At 42.9% G+C, this 16,634-nt stretch overlaps 1 protein-coding gene across 4 annotated transcripts in view; it reads right to left on the minus strand.

The window, feature by feature from the left end:
- Nucleotides 1-16,340, minus strand: part of SEPTIN7 (septin 7) — an 81,807-nt gene extending 65,467 nt beyond the window's left edge. For 2 of the 4 annotated variants that reach the window (XM_083822084.1, XM_083822081.1), the window contains exon 1: nt 16,154-16,340. The gene's annotated coding sequence lies outside the window, so the exon portion shown is untranslated. Of the gene's footprint in view, nt 1-425; nt 494-16,153 lie in introns of those variants that run through there. The other 2 variants (XM_083822085.1, XM_083822082.1) reach the window with 2 other exon arrangements.
- Between the last annotated feature and the right edge of the window lie 294 nt (nt 16,341-16,634).

The following is a 16,634-nucleotide window of genomic DNA, read 5'->3' on the forward strand; positions in this document are numbered from 1 at the left end:
CAAAGTTGGTTGCCAGACTCAGATTTCTGGTATACGAATATCAATTAAAATCAGTGCTTTCAACGTACAGATTTTGAAAAGGTCTTAGTTGTTCAGGAACCTTCTGCTTCTAAACAGAACAAAAAACAGAAATCAAGGTTCTTAAATTCTTTAAACAGCTTTTACAAGAAGTTACTTATTACTTTTCTGTTGAAGCATTAGCTTCCACTGTATGTATCACTGTGTGGGGTGAGATCTCATGTTTCCAATACTTACAAGAGCTTCTCCTTATCTTTTATTCCTTCCTGGTTTTCAACCAGCTGCTACCTAAGCTCAGTTTCAGTTCACCTACTACCTAAGCTCAGTTTCAGTTCACCTACTAAAGCCTTAATGTTTCTTCCATTTGCACAATAGCTGTAATATGTCTTTATCAAAGGAATACTTACAGCTACTTTGTAAACAACACATTTCCATCATTTCCAGTGTTGAAGACATGGACAGAATACATCCAAGAGTAGTCCAGTAAAATGATGAATGTGAACCATCACAGCAAGGAGCCCACACAGGTGCAGCAGCAATCCAGGGAGAGTAACAGGGGTGGCATGAGGAAAGAAAGAAAAAAGAAAAGTTACTTACATTTGATCAACAAAGTTACCCACAACATTTTTAATCTAGTATACTTAGAATACAGTTTTACGCAACCACAATTTAGTCTGTTTTATACAGACAGCTTCCTTTCATGATAAGGAGCTACACAACTTGCAAACCATTTGCCAGTACAGGTGGTCACTCAGTAGTCCTTACTACTCTAGATGTTCAGCGTGCTTTCATTTACCATATGCTACCTGAACCTGCAATATTCACAGGTATTTTTCTTCATAGGTGCTCACCACAATATGTAATCTAATTTCACCACGCTACTGTACATTCTTTTTATTTTAGAGTGGAAAAGGTAAAAAGATCAAAGCCATCATCATCATGAACACCTCTCAGGATTTTGTATTTCTTTATCACTTTATACATTCAGTGAGCAGTGCCAATTCACTTCATTTCCCATACTGAGCATTAAAGCATTACTGCAAGTTTGGGCATAACTGTCTTGGTTAAACAGCCAGAAAATAAAGAACAAATCAGTGTGCACAAGTTAAGTGCCTTTTAAATATCATCTGACTCTGTAGATGACAAAAGATCCAAGCTAGTTCTCCAACATGACACTTAGAATATTTTAACTATAAAACCGTATCACAAAGACCCTTTAAATTTCTGGGGGTTGGTTTGTTTGCTTTTCCACTAAGTATCTTCCAGTGCTTGAGCATTTCAAGATACTGTTACAAGAAATAAATATATAAATCTCTCTGCCAAGTTCTAAGACAGCAGTCAATCATGCTACTGAGCCATAACACCCAGTTTTTAATCAATTCCATACTCCCAGAGGCTCAGAGCCTACTTCTAGACAATTTATACTGTCATGAATATTAGCTCAAACAGCACTGAGGTTCCCTTCTCCTTTACTACCTAGTGGGATGTGTGCCTTCTGCTTTTCCAGTCCCCCTCACAGCGTATCAGTGTGCAGAGTCACAAGAACTCTGCACATTTAGTTCTTTGCTGCTGCACTCTTCCAAGGAGGCAAAAAAGCAAAGCCCTGCCCATCAGTCCTAGTCCCCGTCTCTACCTGCTGAAACCAAGAGCCAGCACAGGACACTCCTTGCAGCTCTGGAAAGACAGATGCACATGCAGCAGAAATGAAGCTAGCTGTACAGGCTGGGAAACCAACTAACATTGCAGACACCGCAGAAATATAAACGCCCAGAAGTTTTGATATCAAGCACCAAGTTACTATCATTTATCATGTTGCACATCACCACTTTCAACTTTGAAACAAGGCAGTGCTGTGAAAAAACAGTGACATTCACATCAGTTTGCCAAGCACACAGTAGGGCCTGGTTCCTGGTCAAAACCAGTATCATTACGTTGAACAGTGTAATTTTCAAACCATCACCCTGTAAGGATGGCCATCAGGGTCAGGCCAACGTTCCTGCCCTCAACAGCGGCCCAAACCACGCATCTAAGGTACTGCATACCATGGAGTAAATATACAGCGGTATTTCTCTAAACACGTTGGTAGGCACCACAACATACCCCTCAGACACTTAAGATGGAGGTATTTTTCCACTTAAATAGCATTTGCCTGATTCTGCTTCCATGCACTTGTACACCTTTCTTAGCATCACGTCAACTGAGTATCCACAAAAGCCCTGTAGCAAGGACTCCCTCCAAATCCCTCTACATGGTTGAACAGATGACCTTCTCAATTCAAACTCCTCACCTGTTAGTTAACTGGCGCACAGTGCTACCTGTGTTGGAAAACAGCCTTAATAACCGAGCACACTTCTCTGAGAAGCAGCTGTTTCATGCCTCTGATCACCTCCAGTGCTCTTCTGCAACACTTCCAGATCTGCAAGCTTCTAGAGAGGTCAGGTGGGAACTATGCATGGTATCCAAGAGGCAAAAAAATCACAGATCTACACAGCCACATCATGTGGGATCTCCTGTTCTCTGTTCCTTTCTTATTTTCTCCCAACACCCAGTTTGGTTTTCTGACTACTGCTGAGTACTGAGCTGACTCTTCCAGGGAACTGCAGCACAGGCCCAAGACCTTTTTCCCAGGCTGTAGCAGATGGTCACAGCTCCCTTCTGAGCGCACAGCACAAAAGCAGTCTGTATATGGATCACTTTAACATTCACCTACACTGCATTTTAACTATCAACTTTAATCAAGTCTTGTAATATTTTTCTGTAAGCCCTCATTGTCATTCGTCATCTCTGCTCTCACTTAGCACAAATGAAAGCACGTCATACAAGCAATTTAACGTTGGCCTTAGCTGACTTATGATGCATCCAATTTGTATGCTCAATGTTACTTTAATAGAGGCTTGCCCCAAGCAAAATGCCAAAGCCCACATAAACAAGCAGCAGAGCTGGTGCTTTTAGATCCATCATTTGACCTGGTGGATTAATAGCCAACAGCAAGCTGCTGTAACTATGCAAATGATGAGAAGAAAGAAAGGCAGCACTTTCCTAGGAGGCAATCAGAAAATCCTCATTACCTTGCCTTCCATCAAATCTATCATCCGTGTTGTCACCCAGTCACTGTAATTTACATCTCTCCTTTATTCTGAGCTGACCATGTCCAGGAACAGAAAAATTCCAAGTCATTCTTCAGGTAATACCATCTGGGCCAAAAGATGACTGACATTATGCCCACTGCCTGACCAAACAGCACACCTTATCCCCTTATCAAGGAGAGGTGCAAGTCCAAGGTGAGCTAAAGCCATTTTTTGCCTCTACTACATGCAACCCAAGAGCTCAGCTCAGAGCCTACATGGCTAAGTGCAGCTGTTGCGCACTGCCAGCCTGTTACAGGATGTTATGATAAATGTAAAGGATTTATGACCTAGCCAAACCAATGGCAAATATGAATGAAGACAGCTGGAGAGGAAAAAGGATAAAATAGAAAAACAGTTCAACACCGGGGGAATCTTTGACCTGGCCAAAGCTTTTCTGTTATACCAGGTCTTTGGAGCTTCTCAAAGTTATTCTAAAAGCAAGAAATGCAACACATTTTTCCCCTATTCTCCTTCTATGATTCATCATCATTTTAAAAAGTCTCCAAAAGCATCCCAGAAAACCCAAGAATGAATTGCTGAGCTCTGACTACACTATAAGCAACATAAAATAGTCTTAGAAAGGGCACAGTTGCTATATTAGGCATGCAATAGCAATGGCACTTAACAATGTAAACAGAAGGTAATCATTTTTAACTTATTCCATGCATTTGGAACAGTGAATGCATTCCCAACATAATATTTTTTTCTAAAATTTAGATTTGCTACGCAGCCAATCTGTTCCTGTACGGTATCTAGGCACAGGGCAAGTTTCTATTATACGCAGTTTGAAAATTCTTTTCTTTTGGCAGGTCCAGTATCTTCTTCTTCATCTGCTCTAACACTGCTTTCAACAAAGCTAAAACCATCTTTTTAGAACTTTTAACTGATTTCTGTATACTCTTTAGCCACAATATGTCTATTCAGTTTCTTACCATCATGTTATAAATAGGATCGGTTTAGGTGAATTTCTAGTTTTATACAGAAAGACTATTCTATAAAGCACTATTTCCTTAAATATACCTGATGTTGTAACTTCTTTTATTATTATTATGATTTTGTCCATTGCAACAGCGCTAGTTGTTTAAAGTTCCGCAGGTTTTGGAGATTTCTAGGAACTGGGGTGGACAGACTAGGAGATACCTTATCAATATGTTTGGGGCCTTAAAAGCTTCCTACAGCTTGACAAAGTCTGCGTATTTTCCAATTTTCAATATGGAGGCAATGCATAAAGCATACAGTTAAAACACTTACCCATCTTGCCCTGCCTCATCCCAAAGGCAGAGAGCAACTGCATGTTTTGCAATTGACAGTTTTTGTTCTTAAAATAGGTGCTTTAGGTAGCCGTATTTAGTGTAGTAATGCTGCTACAACACCCCTAGCACATGTTATTACAATAGATAATACCTTAACCTTGCTTTTACAAACAATAAGATATACTCAGTCCAAATTTACAACAAATACTGAGTTTAAGAAGCATGTAAAAAACAATCTGAAAGAGGAAACTCATCAGCTGCAGCTGTAGGGTTAAGCTTGTGCTGAACATCTACAAAAATGTTTTTCCTTTCACTGTTGAAAGTATAAACATCTGCCGAGTCAATAACATCTGCCATAATCTGCACAGCAGAAGTCTAGCACTGATGAAAGCGAAACTGGCACTCCTATTCCCTTTAGTACACATCAACTGCAGACAGCAGAAACCTACTAAAAACCTTTTGTAGAAGGAAAGCTTGGCTTGCGAGTACAAGCCTGGGGTCTTGCCTACACTAGAAAAATTTAAAACTCCTCAAAAAGGATCCAAAAGAGAAAATGCTTTCCATGTGCAACCACTATCAAGAAACCATGATCTCTTTCAGCCTTCAGGAGCAAACTGATCAAATCAGTAATCGGTAACTTCAACTGCTGATGCAGTGACTGCAGTTTCAAGGCAAATTGTTCCTCTAAGTCTCACTGGGCGTAGCCACTGAGTCAGTATCAGTGAAGAGTCAGCTTGCTTCAGACACTTTCTCTCTCCCGTGCCAGACACTAAGATCCGGTTTATTAACAGATAGCACTGAAGCACATGAGATTTCTAAGAGGAAAAGGATTCTGCACTGCAAGAGATCAGAAAGAGCTGGCAGCACAGTATCTGCTGGGCTACAGGCAACACACCCACATGGAAAGTGGAAAACTCCAAAGAAAAACAAAAGGAACATAACAAACACACTAGTAAACCTTAGTTCATCTATTATAAAAAATAAAATAGCTGCTCTTCATAGCCAGTGTGCAGCACACAAGGGCATGCCTAAGCAAACGGAGAAGGCTGCAGTAGCTGCAGGGACCACAGATAGTGCTGTCATTCTTCCAGCGGCCAAATAAATGCGAGAAAGCAGACAACTGCAGGAAAAGGAAGCCAGCTAACTATTCCAAAAAAACAAAACTAATGATGGATAGGATGGAAAACAAACAAAACAAAGAGTTGTCAACCTACAAAAAGCAGGCCTGTAGAAGTGCAGCGTGCTGAAAGAAGTCCTACCTGAGATGACCCCACAAGACATCCAGGCCAGCCACTCGCAGCAACAGTTCTTGTGTCATCCTCTACTAGAATTAGCTAAACAACTAATTCATTTAAGGAAAAGGAAGCTTTCTTTTTCATTTTAAATATAATTTTAAGAGTACAAACACACAAGTTGCAATTTGAAAGCTGCTTGTTCTCTTTGTTCATTTTCCCACTTTACCGTTTTTTTTAAGGGAAGAGAAAGGCCTTAAGACTGGTTGTAGAAACTGACACACAGAACACCATAAGGTAGCAACTTGCATCTAACTGCGATGACCCATTTGAAATCAGATTTGATGACAAGTGACTGATTATCTTCTGCTCCATAAAGCAGGGGTGAAGAGGCACAGAAGACAGGGATGCCTACAGAAAGGGGTCACCATGACGCAGCCAGGGGAGCCAGCGTCAGAACAGCAGCAGCCCGAGCACCGACCAAATGTGACGTAGTGTTATCTATCACTTCTAACTTTCCTTCCTAACTCCTCCTCCTCAGATTTGCTAACATTGAATGTTTATTTTGATACAAACACTAAGGCTAAGCTTGAAGTTGAAAGATGCAAAGGAAACATATTTTGTAAAGAGCTAAAATATGAAGGAGCTTTGTTTCAAAATATTTCAAAATAGAGGAATCTTTATATGATTCTGCTATATAAAACCTCTGAGGAAAAAAAATAAACAAAGGAATCTGTATTCGGCTTCATATTTCACGTCCTTTGTCTAGTTAGTTTGTGTAAGTTTCCCAAAGAGATGTAAATAAACTTGAAAAGAATTAAGAAAATGGTGGGAACTTTCTGGCAGTTTTACCACACTCAAACTACCTCCTCCTGTGAAATCTATTAAAGTAAAGGTTTGAGAAGAGCCACCTTTCAGGAACCAGAAATTCTCCACAATGTAGGCAAGTGCCTCAACTTGGAGACCATTTAAAGTCTTACTCACTACTGGAAACCTAGTAGAAAGTGCAATAAAGCATCCTAACAGCACCATTAAGAAACACGTGTAAGTGCTGTGCTGCCACGTACCAGTTTTGATCCTTTGCCATTTTCTTTTAATCCAAATTGAAAATACTTTCAGCTCCTTCAGGTTCACATAATCCAAGTAACATTGTTTAACTGACTGATCTGTGTGCAAATTCTGCAGAAAAATACAGAGACTCCGCAAGTGGTGGTAGATCATGGTTTATAGGTCTCACTCTCTAAAGTGAAGTGCTGATTTCCTCCCTCTCCAACCCAAATCTTTGGGTGAAGTAGCAGCAGCAGCAGCCAGGGCTTGCTATACCTGCCCAAACATCGGGGTGAATTTTTCAGGATGAAGAGATTCCTGCAACCCGACTGCCCCTATTTCAACTGAGGTGCTTAGAAGAAGGCAGACATGCACTCTGTGCCTACTTCTGCTCTGTGCCACAAATACAAAAGTAAACCCATTTGGCTCATCAAGGAGATGTAAGGCTGGCAAGCCAAGAATTAGCCTATTAGGCTAGAAATGCAGCAACACCGGCAGACCTATTTCAAGTACCTTGAGCATGCAGATAAGCCACAAAGAGTTCAATCACTCATGCAGAAAGACTCTGGTACTTTTACCACACTCCAGGTGCACCGTATGCCCCGAGAATCTTGAGAGAAGTTGCAGCATGTCACCCCTGGTGTTTCTGGTAACACCAGGAATTCTCACTTAACCTACCTAGGCTGAAGGGCTTTTGCCATGTATTTCTGCATGGTGGATACCACCCGTTCCCATATGGAAGCCATCTGCTTTCCTGTATATTCTTTTATTTTCCTACACTAGTTTCTATACCAAATACCTCAAGTTCCGACTTGCAGGAGGCTTCACCAAGACAGACACTCTGAGCTAAAACTTTCTAAGAGATACATCCTTGTCACTTGCCTTTTACCATTTACTGCCTTTTGGGCTGGCACAAAACAGCCCTCCAGAACAGTGTGAACTGAGCACTTTTGAAAGCACTCATCCCGATGTCTCAGACAAGCAATTCTTTTGGAAAAATTAACATATGAGGATATCTCATCACTAACAAGATGTTACCAGCTGAACACATTTAAAATCATTTTTATGAAAAAATCATAGCAATACCTAACACTGGTAGTACGTTAGGTATTTTTCCAAAGCATTCATTTCCCCTCATAACAGCACATTTTAATGACACAAAGACAGAAGTCAGGCTTTTAATTACAAACTGAATTTTCAGGATACTCTAAAATCATGTTTATTTTTACGCTTCAATATTTCCACAAGATGCATCAAGAATCAAGAAAAGCACCTCGTGATACTCTTAAATTAATAATATTTACAGGATTTTATTTTTTAACTATTTCCACACTTCCCATGGAATGCTATGTCTATAATAGGAAGAACTCTAATGAGACCAAAGAGATAAAAATAACAGTCAGGTGCTATTTCAAAGAATGATGCCAATTAATAGAAACAGTCAGTGTGTTAATCTCAGATGCTCCCAAGTTTTGAAACACAGCTGGCTGCCTGCATTGTTTTGAGCTATTTCTTAAGCTGGAGAGATACCACAGAAAGATATTTCCCGTTGTAATTACTGCATAAGACAGTAGGTAAAGCCTGGTTGCCATCAAGATCTCACACTATTGCAACCCGCAGGGAAACAACCTGATATGAAAGAATGGTCCATACTGATAATAACATTAAAGCTAGCTGATACATTTTAAGATGATTACAACATATAATTGGTATCTTACAGATGAGAGGTAATTACGAGTTGGCAGTTAGAAACCCTAAGTTTGGATTTCATTTATTCCACGTAAAGGAATTCATTTTTACCTCAGTGATTACTGCAAACATTTTTCAAAGAGGAAGGCAAACCTTGGGACGGTGTTGAGTACACCGACAGTCCGACCCCCTCATGTGCACAACTGATGACTGCAAGGACCACAGCCACAGCTCCATCATGGTGATCAACAGCATCAAATCTGCTCGTTTCCCAGCTTCCCAACTACTTTAATTCCTGGCACTAGACACCAAGCTGGCTGTGAAGAGCATGTGTTACGCAGTCCAACATGTAGAGCAGCAGACCAGCTACGCTGCACGATTAGCAATGCTAAGTTTTAGAGTGGGAGTTCGCACCTCTCCTTACCTGGCTGCCACACCACAGTGCCTGACAGCCAAGATTCACAACTGGGAACACAGCTTGAGAGAACAAGAAACACAGGGTCATTTTCACTACCAAAAGTGAAAAAGAATTGAACTTAAAGAAAACGAGTCACCTTTACCAAAGGGGATATTGATACTGGATGCCTTGCAGGCATATCACTAGGCAGGAAGCCAGAGACACAAAGCGAGGGCTGAGCAAAATTCATTCCACAACCAGGTTAGAGGCCATCCCTAAATGTTTCTTTGGAGAAGCTGTATCTTAATCTCTTCCAACGTCTTCTCCAAAATCAACTCTTGCATCTGTTCAGACAAACAAGATGTCAGCTTCCCTTCATTACCAATGCATTAGCACTCACGTACCATAATCTGGTATGCATGAAATACTGAATCCTGATATAATTTTGAATTCACTGAAAATTTCAACTGCCTAAGGATCCAGAACACAGCAAATCTTGAATACCTTCTGCAGATGCCCTGTTAAACAACTATAAAGGAATAAACAGCAACCAGCTGAAAAAAAGTAACTTGCTAAATAAATTTAAAATGGCTTGTAAGGAACAAGTCCCTGCTGAAATTCCCAGCTTTCCTTGCTAATTTTTTATAGAATGGGTGCTCAACATCCCCATCTTCTTCTCTTCCCTTCAAGCACCCAGCCTCAAGTACTGTTTTGAACTTCTAACACTTTAAGGCAATTTTCTTTTAACTGACTAAAAAGAAAGCTCCTATAAGTTCCTGTAAGAGTCCTCAACCTCACAAGGTCTGAAAAAGGACTGCACAACCATATCCTCTAGCTTTTACCCTAGTCTCTTTAAGGTCTTGTCTTCCATTGCTTCAATCTCTTCCTTGCAAAATCAGGTGCCTTCCACTGCTCTGAAGTTTGCAGATGCCCAACTGCAAATAAGAGCACTGAAGGTCAATACTTGGCACAACTGAACAACAGGAGATGTCCATGAGCTCCAGTAAAGAGCACTGCAGCAGTTCGCAGACTATTCTTCCCTGGAAGTTCTCCATCAACTACGTATTAAAACATAAATATATATAGAGAGAGAAGGCAATAGGATGGCCGTCCTTTGCCCATGATCAAGGGATTACTCAGACCTTAATTTGACACCATCCGTCAATGCCTCCCAACAGGAAACTAATTTAATCTTGAATCTCTTGGTCTATTACTATACCTTACCTAACTAAAATTACAAAGTCTTGTTTGTTCTCAGAGGCAGGGAAAAAAAATAGAAATAAAAAAAAAAAAAACAGGTTTCTTGGACTCACACCACTTTGGGAATTTTCATTGCCCCAAACTTGAAACCATTCAATTACATTTGAGCCAGCATCCGGAACTCAAATTTTCAGTCATAAACTCCGAGTTTTGCATTCTTGTTTTAAAAAACTACAGGGAGCATTGGCAAGATTATACAGTGAGAAAAATGTTTGCTGTCAGTAAGCTTCCAGAAAAATCACATTTCTCCAGCAGCAGCTGCTAATACCTCACGACCACTTTATTTTTGACAAGAAGTCAGCTAAAAGTGGTATCTTAACTCAGTTAAAACATCGTCACAGTAGGATCTGGCCAGGACAAGGCCCTCTGCGCTGTAAGATTTCTGCAGTCATCATCAGTCAGGGCTTTTGTTTTGCACATCACTCACGAAAGCCCTAACGCTGATATTACCACGAAGTCCTCAGGTAATGCTGCAACACCAGATAATGACAAGCAAGTCACCTCACCCATTCAGTGCTGAAGAGTAAACGACAGCAGCCGATACAGCAGCAGGTAAACTTTGCCCACTTATGGATCCTCAACTCAGTCAGCAGCTCGGCACGAGGGGAGAGTGCTGCCTTCAGAGCCATCGCCACTCCTTGCTCCAAGGGGATGGGGTTTTTCCCCCTTTCCCTATCTTAACCACGGATAGAGTGGAAGTAAACAAGTTGTACAACTAGATCAGCTGCCGCGTATCTCCACTGCCTTGGGCACACTACCACAGCCTTCAGCCTACGTTAGCACTGAGTGGAAAAAAACAGGGTGTCAGGGCGGGAACAGAAAATCAAGCTCGTGTCTCTCCGCAGCAGTACCAGGCTAAAACAGGCACTGAATGAAGGATGCACCAAGCCATCTACAGCCAAAATGGTCTAAGTCCCATCTCTTGCCTATAGCACACTTGCCTTTTATTTAGCGCCAACATTTCTGTGATCCCATGACAGGAAAAGGTTCAGGGAGCTCAACTGAGAGGAAACGACAAAAAAAAAAATGGGGGGGGGGGGGGGGGGGATTTAAAAAAAAAAAAAAAAAGCAATTCCTACAAGTTGAGCTCCACGAAGTGCAGGGCCAGAGAGGCACCATGGCAAGGGCAGGGAAAGCAGCCAAACTGCCTCCCTTCAAGCCACTGGCCAACAGATTTGCCCAGAAACCATACCACCAGGGTGAGCTTAGGCTTCCCTCCTGTCTGCCCTGGTAATTGTGCAGCCAGAGAACAAGCCAGATCAGCTCAAATATGCAGCTGAAAACTACCCTACCCTAAGGTTAGCTTTCATTTACATCAGCGAGCTCATCTAGTCATACCAGTCACATGAACACCAGAGGTAACACAAAGTAGAAGAGACGAATACACAAGCAAGAAACTCTTTTTCAGCTGCAGTCCAGTTACACAAGTGTAAGCTATGAAATCCTTGGGTAAAGGTGTTTAAGAAATGGAACCAAACGGAAAGGACACTGTTCAAAAGTATTGCTGGGCAGCTAAAACTTCCTGTACACTGTAAAATAATTATTTTGCATATAAGAGCCTAAAACACTTCACTCAGCCAATATCGGAAAAGACATGAGTTAAGCTTTATGCCAACCATTACCTCAAGTACTCTTGGCAATCCTGACCATCTCCATAGGTTAAGTTTCATCTTATTTAAAGTTCAACTTGAATCACTACATGAATACTCTTCTAATGCATGAGATATAAAAAAACCGCAGTATTTCATGCACTCTTCTTCTAATAATCTGCCTACCCATAACACAATGACAACCACTGGCACCAGTACCAGCGTTCACATTATCTTAAATTTTTCTCAGTTGTCAACCACAGTAACTTACAATGCTTCTCCAGGCAAATGTCACACCAGAAATTTTGCCTTCAACAGCAGACTGACTTTCTGAAAGGCCTGATTTAATACAATCAGCCTATGATAGACCGTTTTCTACATAGAAGGTAACTATTTTGATTGAGATTTGATAAACTGCTACTTCAAAGCGCAATACCCCAGTCTCCCCAAGCACGTGGAAGAGAATGCCTTGTACCTCACTTCCGTTCCTCTCTTTCTGGCCCTTGCTCTTAGCACGCTTTACCGCAAAACAACGGAAAAAGTTTACAATGTGATATTCTTTCCCTCCAGAACATGCTTCTGGTCACTGTCACCCCTTGGTCTTTTTGTGGTCAAATGCAAGAGTCTCAAGTCAGATTCATTCTTTCTTTCTTCAGATCTCTCATCTTTTGTGATTATGATGCAAGCTTCCCAGTCAAAAGGCTCTCTTATAAAAACGCTGACACTAGAACAATACACCGTATCCCAATATCGATCCTCCTAAAGCTACAGGGGTCAACAGAAAGAGAAATCTCCCTGATGTTTTAAACATTCCTCCCCCTGCTTTTAAGTCCTAACTTCTTTGCTACTCAGATAAACAAATATGCACACAAAACATTTAAGTGTAAAATGGACAAAAATCAATTAAAAACATTCATCATAAGAAGCGATTGTCAATGTTGACTAAAAATTGCTTTTAAAGTCTTCCACGCTAAGAAATAACTCAGTTATAGTTCAGTTACATTCAGAAGCTAGTAAACTTACGCAACACCCATAGTGTTATTGTTCTGCAATATTGTTTCCAAAATTATTTGCAAATGCATTCTGAACCACCATCCTTTTAAATGACGGAAATCTGGCAAGAAAAAACAGCTCTATAAAGAGCAGTTTGTAAATAAGATACAGAGTTAGAGCCACTGAAGAACAACTTTGCCTGAAGTGGCTCTGGGAAGGCCAAGGAAGCTACGCGCTGACCTGTGCAGTAGCACCACCAGCCCAGACAGGGAGCTCGGCATGCGACTCACAGACAGCTTCTGCAGGGCACGCTTATGAGGGTGGAAGAGCACTAAGGCACAAAAAGCAGAAGTCTGATAAAGCAGCTTTTGCAGAAAGGAAGTCCAGGATGCACATCATAACAAGGTCAGGTGCGTGCCTTATGTACCTCTCGCTCAAATTCCAACAAGAGGACAGCGGATACATGCTGTCTTCTACATCCCTGTGAGCCTGCAGGTTACTTTTCCGTTTTTAACTTAGCATGAAGCATCAGAACGTTATGAGGTTCAGTAGCCTCACAGCCATGCTCATGCAATGCAGCAAATGCCTGGTTTTTCAGGGCAGCTGCAGTAAACCATAGCAGAAAGCAAACCTGCACATTACATAAGTGAAGAGTGATTTGATTCCTTACTGAAAAGGAAAAACCAGAACAAACAGATAACAGCTACGTGATGACGTTATGGAACTATCACGATGCTGTGATTAAACAAGGGGCAGCGGCAGGAAAAAAAGTCCAATTTGACTCACCACTGACATACACGAACTGAAACTCCCTCTGACAAGGTGAACAGGAAGTCACTGGTTTCTGCGAGCAGAGTTTCTAGCCCTTGCAGTTGAGAAATCTCCTTACTTCACCTGTGTCACCATCCCCACCTCTGTAATACATCTCATAAACATCAGTTCAAGACTGGCAAACCCTTGTTAAGGACAGTTTGTGTCCGCCTAGAGATTAACACTACCCCAAATTTGAATTACTAATTTAAACGAGACTTAACTAAACTACTTAAATGGTGACTAAATGCCATTTTAATTACACAGAACACATTGGTAATTAACTGGCTTATTTCAGGAGTGAGAGAACGAACTTAGAGAAAACAGAACGTCGCTCATACATACACATCTCCGGTCTAGACAGGTTAAGTGAAGTCTGGCAGTAAAATAATGCTAAAAATGAATGTTGCGATACAGTTCTGAGAAGAAACCTCTCTCCTACACCCTCTCCAAGGTAAAGTTTCCTCCATTGACTGTATTTAGAACGAGGTTGGGATCTGTAGCCCTTGTAATGCATTTGTAATTTGTTGTATTAATGTGTATTTCAAGGTGGTACTAAAAACAAGAAAAATAAAGCACTGGGGAAGTTACTGAAAATTAAGAAATTTAAGAGTAATGAAAGCACCACTAAGTCAGCAGTCAGTCAGAGGGGAAAACACCCAAAAAACACACTACCATGCATGTTTACACGCACTTCTAATGGGAAAAAAAAAATTTACTGTATTTTTGCTTACAAAAAGCACAAATCTGATCCTTTATCTCTGCTTAAGATAAACGATGAAGTTTCTGTGCATACATACAGACACATGTTTCTTCGTCACATTGAGTTCACATTCAAAGTACCACTTTAACTGTAGCAAGTCACTTGTCCTTGTGGGCAAACTGAAGGAAATGCTGTGAGTTATTATCAGAGCACAGACCGATACACATGGTTCTGGGTATGTTTGCTTCAATTTCAGAATGACTAAGGAGCAACCCTTTCCCCCACAGCAGTGGACAGAGAACAGGTGATGTTCTTGCGTTTTGATTCCGATTTCTGTGTGGACAAGGCAGTAGCTGACCTTTAAAGCAAAGTCTTTTTGAAACCTGCTCTCCTAAGTAAAATTCATATTTATTGGTCTCTGCTATTTACATGTTAACTAAAAGGAAAAAAAAAAAAAGCAGCTATCTGAAACCTGCAGGAAATAATGCTCTTATGTGTACAAGTCATCAGCCAAAGATGCCAGTAATCTCACAGAAGTGAACAAGACATAAACATTATAAACTACGCTGGCATCAGATGAAAGATACCTAATGCTACACTAAACTACATTTTATCCAATTTCCTAATATTTCGGCTGGCAAGGACTTTAAACTACACGCAGACAATTACAAAGCAGAAATACAATACTATTAGTTTGGTATCTAGTCAGAAATTAAGTTAACATCGAATACCAGAAAGCTACTGCTATGAAAACATCTTGCATAAGAAGGTATGATCTGCCTTCTAGTTAAGATATAAAGCAGTGGCCCATCTAACTTCCAAGGGAGCTGCACATACACTCACATGGATTTTTTTTTTTGTCTCAATATTAATATAGATCACAGATATCCCTACATATGGAAGAATTTCTTTCACAGCATGTAATCTAAAGCCAGTGTCAAGCAGAGGGAGATTCTAATGGACATGAAAAAATACGGATACTTCTGACAGCCTTGCATTCGCTTATGTTTCGTCAGCAGGAGGTGGCATACAACTGCATGCAGAAGATTCTTGAAGGCTGTTATGCTACAGAATTACATCTGTACATAACCGGTTCAGTCTGAAGTTGACAACGTCATGGTAAAATAACTTTCACTGCTTTTCCTAAAGTTGCCAGCTACAATTATTCCTGCAGGAGCCCTGCCTTTTCCTTGGTCCCAAAACATTAAGCAGCGCTCCCTTTTGCTCTGCAGGACCAATCTGGTAAGTGAGAGGATAGCATCCGAGCTGTCTGCAGAGCATTGCTCCCAGATTTTGGGGGTACAGGGGTGCACTTGCGATCCCCCCTCTGCTTTTAGTCGCAGCCCAGGCCAGGCACCGCAGGCGAGGAGCGGCCGGGAGCCAAGGGGAATAAAAAAAATAATTAATTGAATATATAGATCTATAATAATAAGAAGCGGTTTTGTGGAGGGAAAGCAGGCTGCAGCCTGCTGGGTGACCTCAGGCTGCCAGCACACATCCATCCCCAGGCGGCCCCTTCCTCCTCCTCCTCGCAGCGCCGTGCTCGCAGTCCCACCCGCTCCTCTCCCCGCATATTTCCAGGCTGCTTTAATTCCTGCAGCGAATTCCTCCCTCCCAAATTTGGGCGCAAAACGAGAAAAGGGGAGGAGGGAGATTGGGGTGGGGGGAAGAGAAGAGAGGAAGGGAGGGGGGAAAAGAAAAAGGAAAAAAAGGCCGAGGGAGCAGCAACGTCTCTGGCATTTTCGCTTCCCCGCCGCCCTCGCGCACGATGCGATTCGGGCGGGCAGGAAGTGAGCGCGGGGCGGGGGGGCACACACGGCCGGTGCCGGGGGGCCGGGGACAGCTCACAGCGGGCCGGGGGACACCGGGGACACCGCGGGGACCCCTCGGCCCCGCTGCCCGCCGCCGGGAGGGGGTTTGGGGCTGCGCGTGGAGGAAGGCTGCCGCCTCGCCCGCAGTCCCCCGCCCTCCCGCTTCCATCATGGAGCCCCCGGCGCTCCCTCACACCGTCACGGCCCCGGGCTGGAGACTCACCCATGGCGCCGGCGGTGTTGCTGCTGACGCTAGGCTCCGGCTGCTCGCTGCCCTCCCTCCCTCCCTCCTCCGCCGCGGCGGCGCGGACCGAGCTGCACCCCCCCCCCCCCGGCCCTCCTCCTCTTCCTCCTCCTCCTCCTCCCCGCGCACCGCCCGCCGATTCTCCAACGCCCTCTACGCCGATTCCACAGAGGGGCCGCAATGCTTCCGCACAGCGCCTACGCGCGCCGGACGCAATTAGCGGCGCGGCTCCGCTCCGCTCCCCCTCGCCTCACACGCCCGCCTCCCCGGGCACGCAACGGCTTGGAGCAGGGCTCGCTGCCTTCCCCACGTCTCTCCACCCGCCTCCCGCGCTGCCAGGCCCAACTGCCGTTTGTCCGCCCGCCCCCCGTGTCAAGGGAAAAGGGGCCGCCCGGCGGCCATTTTGGAAGCGGGCGCACGCCGCAACGCCAGCGCTCGCGGGGCTTGCCCAGACCAAAGA

Source organism: Anser anser (assembly GCF_964211835.1).
Source record: "Anser anser genome assembly, chromosome: 2".
Taxonomy (NCBI): domain Eukaryota; kingdom Metazoa; phylum Chordata; class Aves; order Anseriformes; family Anatidae; genus Anser; species Anser anser.